The sequence below is a fragment of the Rhinolophus ferrumequinum genome, chromosome 14 (assembly GCF_004115265.2).
Source record: "Rhinolophus ferrumequinum isolate MPI-CBG mRhiFer1 chromosome 14, mRhiFer1_v1.p, whole genome shotgun sequence".
NCBI lineage: Eukaryota > Metazoa > Chordata > Mammalia > Chiroptera > Rhinolophidae > Rhinolophus > Rhinolophus ferrumequinum.
In genome coordinates this window covers 72877302-72886213 of record NC_046297.1, presented here as the reverse complement: position 1 = coordinate 72886213, position 8912 = coordinate 72877302, and positions in this window count along the sequence as shown.

Below are 8912 nucleotides of genomic sequence, written 5' to 3'. Positions count from 1 at the left end.
CCCAGCGGGCCCAGCCCTGGTAGGAGGGTGGCGGTGAGGACAGGGTTGGGGGTCGGCCAGGGTTGGAGCCAGTCTGAGTTGAGCATTCTACCTGCACCTCACAATGGGGGGCCTGCCCCCACCCTTCTCTGACAGCCCCCATGTCTGTAACCCGGGCCGAGTCGCTCTGGCCCTGGGAACCGGGGCCGAGGTCTCGTCAGTGGAGCAGATCTCCATCCACACCTTGTCTTTATAGATCGTCTCTGCCGAGCTTCCCTCCCACGTGTGAAAGTGGGCTTTGCTTGGTCTCCTCAAGCCTCTGCCACCATCCAGGCTTGTCCCACTGCTGGCTTCTTGTATTGGTGGCGTCTGTACTATCTGCGATGCTTACGCTTTCTGTGTCAGCTGGGCTAGGCTCGGGTGCCCAGGTGCTTATGTGAAGGGATTTTGTGGATGTGATTAACAGCTACACCCAGCTGGCTTTAAGTACAGAGGCGACTCTCAGGTGTGTGGGTGGGCCTCGCCCAGGCAGTTGAAGGCCCTAAGTCAGAACACTGAGGTGTTCTGGGAGAACGGGTTCTTTCTCAGCACTGTCCTAGAAATCCCACCTCAGTTTCCAGCCTGCGAGCCAAAATCTACAATTTCGGACTTGTTAGCACCCACGACTGAGGGGGCCAGTCCCTTAAATACATCTTTGAATACATAAGAACTAACTGATACACCGTCCCTAATTCCCTTTGTACCCATGCTTCTTGCCTCCAAAAACCCCCACTGAGCACCAACTGTGTGTCAGGTATTGGAAGTTCGGTGCTTGTCATAACCAGGCATTGTGCAGGCACTGCACCCGCTGGACAGTGCAGTGACAGTGCCGTCAAGTGGAGAGCGGCTGTACAGCGACCATGACATGTAAACGTCGCATGGCCACGGTGGCACTGCTGCACGCGGGCGCTTGGTGGGCATCGTGGGGGTCGGACCCAGTCAGCTCAGGGCAGCCTCCCCTGCGGAGTGACGTCGCTGTGATGTGGGTGGTCTCTGCTGTGGTCAGAGCTTCCCCGCAGAGGGCACAGCCTGAAGGAATTGGCAGTGAACGTATGTGCCCAGAAGGACAAGGGCTCCAGCTGTGACAAGGCCGCAGGGCTGAAGCTGACCTCCATCCTAAGGACCCTGGGAAGCCTTTGAAAGGCTCTGGGGAGGGTGTGGGAACCGGTTGGCGGGGAAAGAGCCGCTGAGGGGGCGGCACTGTGGTCATCTGAGCATGCGGGAGGGTGGAGAGAAGGGGACGAGGCGAGCGCTTAGTGGGTAACGGTGGGCTGGTCTCGGGCCTGGCAGGGCCTCGCAGCTTCTGGTGTGGGTGCTGGGGCTGCTGGGTACAGGGCCCCAGGAGGGAGGAAAGCCAAGTTCAGAGCAAAGATCCTGAGTCAGGTTTGGATGCGCCGCCGAGACTGGGTGCTGTCCAGGGAGTCAACTCAAGGAGGCAGTGCTTGCTGCTCCAGGTCTGGAAAGACACATTGTGGAGTCACCAACTTCTAGATGGCACATGACACCGTCTGAGTGGGTGAGGTCACCCAGGAATCAGTAATGGATGAAAGACAGCAGGATCTCAGCCCACTGTTCCTCACAGTGGACAGAGCAGAAATGCCCACAGGGACGGGCAGAAGCCTGAGGAGGCTGGGCTGGCACAGCCACGGGCACAGGCAACAGAGTGGCAGCGGCATTGAATGCTGCTGACGGGTCGGGTGAGACGAATGCTGGAGGGTGTGTGTCAGCCTGAGGGACTTGGAAGTTGTGGGGACAGCGAGGGCAGCTTGGGTGGAGATATCTGTGGAGTGAGTGGGGAGGGAGGCAGGACAGGCGTCCCCGCAGAGCTGGCCTCTGGGCTCCTCTCCCTCTCTCCTCTTGCTGCCTGGCCGCCAGCACCTGGTCATCGCACCGCGCCTCTGCTGCCCCCAGCCTGTCCCGAGAGCTGTGGCATGTGTGCCATAGAGGTCCTCAAAAGAGCTTGCCGCCCCCCTCCCAGAACATTGAGCTTCAGTCCCCACCCCCTGCCACCCTGCGCGCACGCCTTTCTCTTACTCACCTTGTCCAAGTTCATCTGCAGTCTCTACTCCTATTTCCTCGTCATTCCAATTTTCTGATCCTTTTTGGTTAGAGCATGTTCTTCCAAATCTCTAGTTTGAGTTTGGGGGAGGGGAGCAGAAGTTTGGAGAGCGAGGAAGTCATCCAAAAACATATCCATGTTGATTTGGATCACGAGTTTTGGGGGTGAGAGTCTGGGTAATGAGCTATGGGCTGACCTCTGCGGTCCTCTGTCCAGCTCTTGTGTCTGAGCTCCTGGACGATGTCGCTTTGGAACGGCCTGACCACAGGGAAGTCGGAGCTGCAGGAGCAACAGGAACCTCCTGGCGTCCACTCAGGGCTTGTGTCCCTCGTGGGCTCGGGAGGTATTTGCTGCACGCAAGCCTTCAATGTTTCCCCACCTGCGTGTGCTGAGTCAGGACCCCCAGCTAGCCGTGGGTCAGTGGCTGTTGCACAGTGCGTCCCCACTCACATTTGCCTCGTTAGACTCAGCTCAGCGTGCCAGCTTGGCGAGGCCTTCAGCGGTCTTGCTCCCGTGTCGGCTTGGGATTCTCTGTGGGTTTACCCAGCTTCCTTGTAAAGCCATCAGAGCAGACTCTCCAGGGCTTGGCTAGACACAGAGTCTTCTGGGAGTGTGACCTTGGTCCAGGACCCCTCGGGAAGGGCGCAGGGGCCAAAGGCCAGGGCAGAGACAGGAGGGTTCTTTCTGGGTTGGAGTCTTGGCAATGTCTCTGTGTTGCCAGCTCCTCTCTACTTTCTACAAAGCGCTATTTGGAGGGCAGCATGCAGGCTGGCGTTGAAAGCCTGAAGATCAGTGGTTGGCCCACGGAGGGCAGTGGGCTGAGCACCGGGGCGGCCGGAGGCGTGTGGAGGGGGTTGCAGGCCCTAAGACATCAAAGGCCCCACCTCAGGCCATGCCCCCGCCCCAACCCCTGCGCTGACCCTCAGTTGACTCCTGGTCCTCCAGACCTAGGGCTCTCCCTTAGCAGCTGCAGAGTGGCTACACACCCCACTTGTAGCTTTGTCACAGGCCCAGGCCAGGCCCCTGTTCCTTCATCTGTCGAGTGGGTGGTAATGCCCCTTTGTGCTCTCTTGGCAAGGCTTAAATGGGGCAGTGCGCATGGAACAGGGAGGGCAGTGTCTGGCCCAGAGAAGGAGCCAAATGCATTTTCGCATCAGCACATGGATCTTGAAAGCCTGCCAGGTGCCAGGCACCATTGTGAGTCCTGGAGGATGGCAGGGGACAAGCAGGGAACCTCTGCTCCCTGTTCCACTTCTACGGCCAGGAGCTGCCCAGCGCAGGGCAGGCTGGACGCTGCCGGGGAACAGGGAGCTCCAGGCTCCCAGCCCCGTTCCTGCCCAGCGCGCGGTCACCAAGTCTGGGCACGGCAGCCAGAAGGGCATCGGGGTTGGGGGTCCCTGGATCCGACAAGACTGAGCGAAGGTCCCCGCTCTGCCAGGTACATCAGAGGCCCGCCTGCCTGCCTCTGTCTCCTTCTCTTCAGCGTGAGGCAGCAATGTGTCTCACGGCCTAAGGACTGTGTGTTTGTATTTGCTCCAGGGCAGGTGCTAATCAGCATCCCTCTCCTGTGCAGGGGACATGGCCAAGGCCCCGTGGCACAGAGCTGACATCCTGGTGGGACGATGGAGTGGTGACGCCTGCCGTGAAGGGGAAGGAAGCAGGAGGAGGGCAGAGCAGTGGGTAATGCACGTCAGTACCGTGTCACAGGGCCTCCCCGACAAGACCGAGCTGGGGAGGAGCCTTGAGAGGAGGGAGGGAGGGAGAAATGAGGATGTTTGGGGGCAGAGCCTTTCCGACAGTGCAAAGGGGGCGGACAGTGCAAAGGTCCTGGGGCACACAAGCAAATGCGTGGTGCATTTTTGCAGACCATCAAGGAGGCCTGTGAGGTGGAAGGGAGCCAGCGAGAGGAAGCAACTGAGTCAGAAAGGCAGGGGGTGGGGCTTTTGTAGGCTGAGATGGGGGTTTTGGCTTTTCCACCGAGCAAGATGGAAATTTGATTACAGGCAGAAGCCACACAATAAAAAACCTGTCCTGCTTTTTATTGACCAGTCCATATGACTGTATGGTCTGTGAGCCCCACCCAGGGCTGCAGGATGGTCTGTGAGGCCCCTCGAGCCCACTGCTGGCACTCTGAGGGCTCTCGTGACTTCTGTGGACGCTGTCGCTTCACCTCCCTTGCTCCCTCAGCCTCCAGGTTAACTCCAGACCTCCCTGCTTGCCCCCATCTCCTACACCTCCACCCTTAAAAGCTCACCATGGGCCCCGTGCCTTTGTGGATGCCAGCCCCTCCCCTGGATACTTCTCCATTCTCCACGTGCTCCATGAGCCTGCCCCCCTCCTGGTCCATGACTCCCCCTGCCCTGGGACACCTGGGTCTGATCTGGTGCTTCTGTGTCAGACCTTTGCCAACCCTGCAGCCGAAGGCAGACCTGGTTCCTGAGTGGAGGAGTGAGTGGCCCCTCTCCCTAGACTTCAGCTCAGCCCAGATGGAACAGACGCTTTGAAGGGCATTCTCTTCCGAACACAGAGGGGCCTGAATTTGGGCCGATATCTGCAGAGCGGTGTTTGTATCTTAGCTCACTGTCTGTGGCTGGGTGGGGTTGGGGCTGGGCTGCCTCATTTGTGGTGTGCGGCTCACATCCACCCTCGGTTTGTCTCAGGGTCAGATGACATCTGAGAGTTGGTGCTGAGGGCAGCCCCTGCACGCCGGCGGTGCTCCACGCCGGCGGTGATTCCAGACCTCTGACACTCTGGGTCTTCTGCCTGCGCCCAGGACTCGCAGAGGCAGGACTGCTGGACGGTGCAGGCTCAGGGTCACAGGCACACACCACACTGTCCTGATATGGTCCTCAAGCTGGGTGCCAGATATCCGGATTGGCACAGGATTAGAGCCCAGCTTGCAGGGCAGTGGCCAGCCCTCTCTGCAGCCACGCAGGCCTCCCTGCGCTTGGTCCAGAGGCTGCCCCAGCTCCCACACCTGCACGTTAGCCCACGATGGGTGTCTGGGTGCTGGGCCTGGGGCCGGCATGTCTGGCCTGCTAGTCCCTTGCCTGGGCTCCAGCCAGATCTCAGTAGCTGGCCCACTTGCTCCCTGGGAAGCATCACTTCTTGTGACATTTTTGGCCAACATTTTCTGCCTGGTCGTAGGTATGTATCTCTTCTTTTCTCCCTTCAGGCGGATCAGAAGTAAACACTTTCCCAAACCCCATTTTAGATTCTCCCGTGGAGTCTGGATCGCTGACACAAGACCTCTCTAATCACGGCTCATTTGCTGGGTAGTGTGATGGACACCTGCTTAGGCCAATCAGTGCTTAGGCCCCCCTCCCATAGCGAGTCTCTCAGCAGCATTTTTTGCTGCACTGTCTAGGCTGACATCCCTGAGATGGGGGACTTCTGCCCATCCATCTGGGGGCTTGTGCTGCAGCCTTATGACACAAGTGAGTATGCTGACCTGGTGCAGTCAGGACTCTCGGTTTGTGCTGTCAATGGAAAGGCTGGTTATAGGAGGGAATCCCCTGGAATCCCACAGGTTTGCTACAACACTTGTTTTGAAAATCTGAATTTGTTTCAACACGATTGGTATATTTGGGAACAGTTTGAGCATAAGGCACATTTCGGTTGTTTATGTGCAATTTTGTCTGCGAGAAACGTGAGGTGAGAACAGAAAGCAAAACCACCCTTCTGAATGGGCACAGCCACATCGGAGGGCACAACACCCCCCAGGCCTACCAGCGGCTGGGTCGCCACAGGGCCCACAGCTCACTGAGTGCTGTCCCTGCCCTCGTGCGGCTTACCCATAGGTAACTGTTAAAGTAAGCGTGTTGCCTCCTCAACTCGCTGACATTTGACCTTTATCTGGTTACCAGGGGAACATAGCTAGAGAGTTCACTGAAGGTCAAATTCTCAAGCAGAAGAAGTAAGGGTTTTGTTAACCTTTCGCCCACATTCATTTTTTAAAAAATCAACTTTATTGAGGTATAATTTTCATACAATAAAATGTAGCCATTTTAAGTGAACAGTTTGATGAGTTTTGCCAAATCGTGTACAACATGACCTCCATTATTCGGCGTATAACTCTGTTGGTGGTGGCCTGTATGTAGGAGGTGGCCAGCTGGCTGGCTGAATCTCTGCTTCATGACCCTGACACTTTTACCTCAGGCCGCAGGCTCCACACGTGCAGTCTTGAGATGAGTCAGCCTAGGTTGGCAGAAAGTGTGCCTTCCTGTCAGCCACACGGCCACCCACTGCTGCTGTGCGTACATGGTGGCAGCTACTCTCGCTGCAACAGCCAGAGACAGAAAAGGCATCCGTGTCCAAATCTCCCTTTTCAAAAAGATACCGGTCTTACTGGCCTAGGGGCCCACCCTTCCCCAGTAGGACTTACGAGTTCTGGAAGTCCTCTTCCGTGAGTGTCTTTAGTTGCACTGTTGTGGCTGCCTCGATGTCCTGAATCATTTTGACTTTGGGAAGAGCCAGAAGTCACACAGTGCAGATTGATGAATAAGGTCAAGGGTGCTGGGCCTGGGGCACCAGCACCCTTATTATTGTTATTATTGGACAGAAACTGCCATGTACCAGAAGCGATGTGTGACACGGAGCACTGTCACGATGGAAGATGGCTTACAGCACACTTTACAACACACACCTTCTCTCAACCATAGTTCATACCCAACTGATTGCACTGAACAAGTTGAAACTTGTCACACTCTGTTACTAAGGTTGGATGCGCCGCTTCCCGTGTTGAAGATCCCTGCCTTTCCATTGGCTGGCACTCGGCAGCAGCATTCACCATAAGTTTTGATCACAACGGAAAGGCTCCATGTCACATATAGCTTCTGGTACGGAAATTTCTGTCAAATAAAAACATTACAGTGTGTCCTCATCCACCTTATTCACCAGACCTGGCACCATGCAACTTCTGGCTCTTCCCAAGTCAAAATGACCATGAAAGGTAAAAACATTTTGAATTGATTCAGGACGTTGAGGCAACTACAACAGCACAACTAAGGACACTCACAAAAGAGGACTTCCAGAACCGCTTCAAAAAGTAGCAAGAATGATGGGATAATATTCAAGGGGGAATATTTTGAGGGGGATTAATGGTAATGTGTCTTTTACTGTAATAATTTTTTTTAGCTTAAACATTCACCATATCTTTTGATCACACCTCCTACCTTAATTCATTCCATCTGCAATGACTCAGTTTCCAAATAAGGTCATGTTCTGAGGTCCTGGGAGTCAGGACTCCAACATATGGATTTAGAGGGGACACAATTCAAATTGAAGTGCTGAGCTCATCAATTAGGGAATTTGATGAGGTCAGCATAACGTTTCTCTGTCAGTTTTGGTAGATCATGGGTTGATATCTTATTGGTTTGGGAAACTTCTCAGCATTAGCTCTTTAGAAGTTACTTCTCCATTCTTTCTCCGTTCTCCTCGGGGCTCCACTGTGTGTATTTTTTGCTTTTCTCCCCACTCCCTCCTACTACCCCTCCATCCATTCTTTTTTCCTCTTTGTGAGTTTGGGTATTTTCTGTTGACCTTTCAGTTCCTGATTCTTTTTCCTGACTTGTCTAATCTGCTGTTAAAACCGTCTATTAAATTTTAAGTTTCAGTTAATTGTATTTTTCCATTCAAAATGCTCACTTTGATTCCTTTTATGGAATCCAGTTCTCTGGGGACATTCTCCATATTATCTTCCTCATTTCTCCATTTCCCTCTGCATTCCCATTAACATGTTGTTTATTTTAAAGTCCTTCTCTTGCTATCTCCAGTCTTTGTGTCACCTGTAGATCTGTTTCTGTCGTCTCATTTTTCCTCTTGCATTTCAGTCACATCGCCCTGTTTTTTGAAATGTGTGGTGACTTTTAACTGATACTGTGTATAAAAACCATAGAGGTTATGGATGGTGTTAACTTCTCCCAGAAGTTCACCCTGCCCTTTGCCGGGTGGGTAGTGTGGTGCTGATGACCTTCAACCATCGGGGCAGAGCTGGGTCAGGTCTGGGTTGTGGTTTCGGTGAGGCCGTATCCTTAAGACCCGGGTGGAGCCCCCCATGCTTCCAGGTGGAGTCCTGGGGCCCAGCCAGGGCTCCTTCCCAGCTGTGTCTTGAATGCCGCCTGCTTGTTTCATCAGGGCAACCTCTCCAGATCGCACGGCTTCAACTCTTCCCTCATGGCGGCAGGGTCCCCCTTCACATTTATTTCTGGCATTCCTGCTTGGCTATGTATAGTTAAAAGTGTAAGCATATTTTATCTAGCAATTTTGTGTGTTGAGAGTGGGAGTTGGGGGTCACATGAAGCGGGTGCTAGAATGGACTCACTGGGATCGGGTTTGTGGGTGAGCCGGGGAGGGCTTCAAGGAGCAGGGCTCTGCTTTGGATTGGGTGCTGTCAGGAGGGGGAGCCATTCTGTGACACATCTTTGGAAGGAAAGACTGGAGGTAGGCTGGGACCACCCACTGTAGAGGCTGCAGCCACCGGATTAGGTAGGACAGGGTGCTGCTGGTCCTCGTGTTGGCTTGGATGGTGCCCGTATTTTTTCTGTGTTCAGACACGATTACGGTGGTCGTCTTGTCTTGAAGGGTCCCAGAGGGGCTTTGTCTGATGCTGGTGTTGTGTGAAATTGTTAATATTCTAGACAGAACACCAGGGCCTGTATCTCAGAGTGCCAGGCCAGCTCCTAGTGACACCAGGGCCTGGCTGATAGGACCAGGCCAGCTCCCAGATGTCGGGGGCTGCTTCCTACCTCACCTGAAGAATCAGCCTGGCTGACCTCAAATCGGCCATGGCTCCATTCAGCTTTGTGAATCAGCGTGAGCACCTTCTGCACACTGA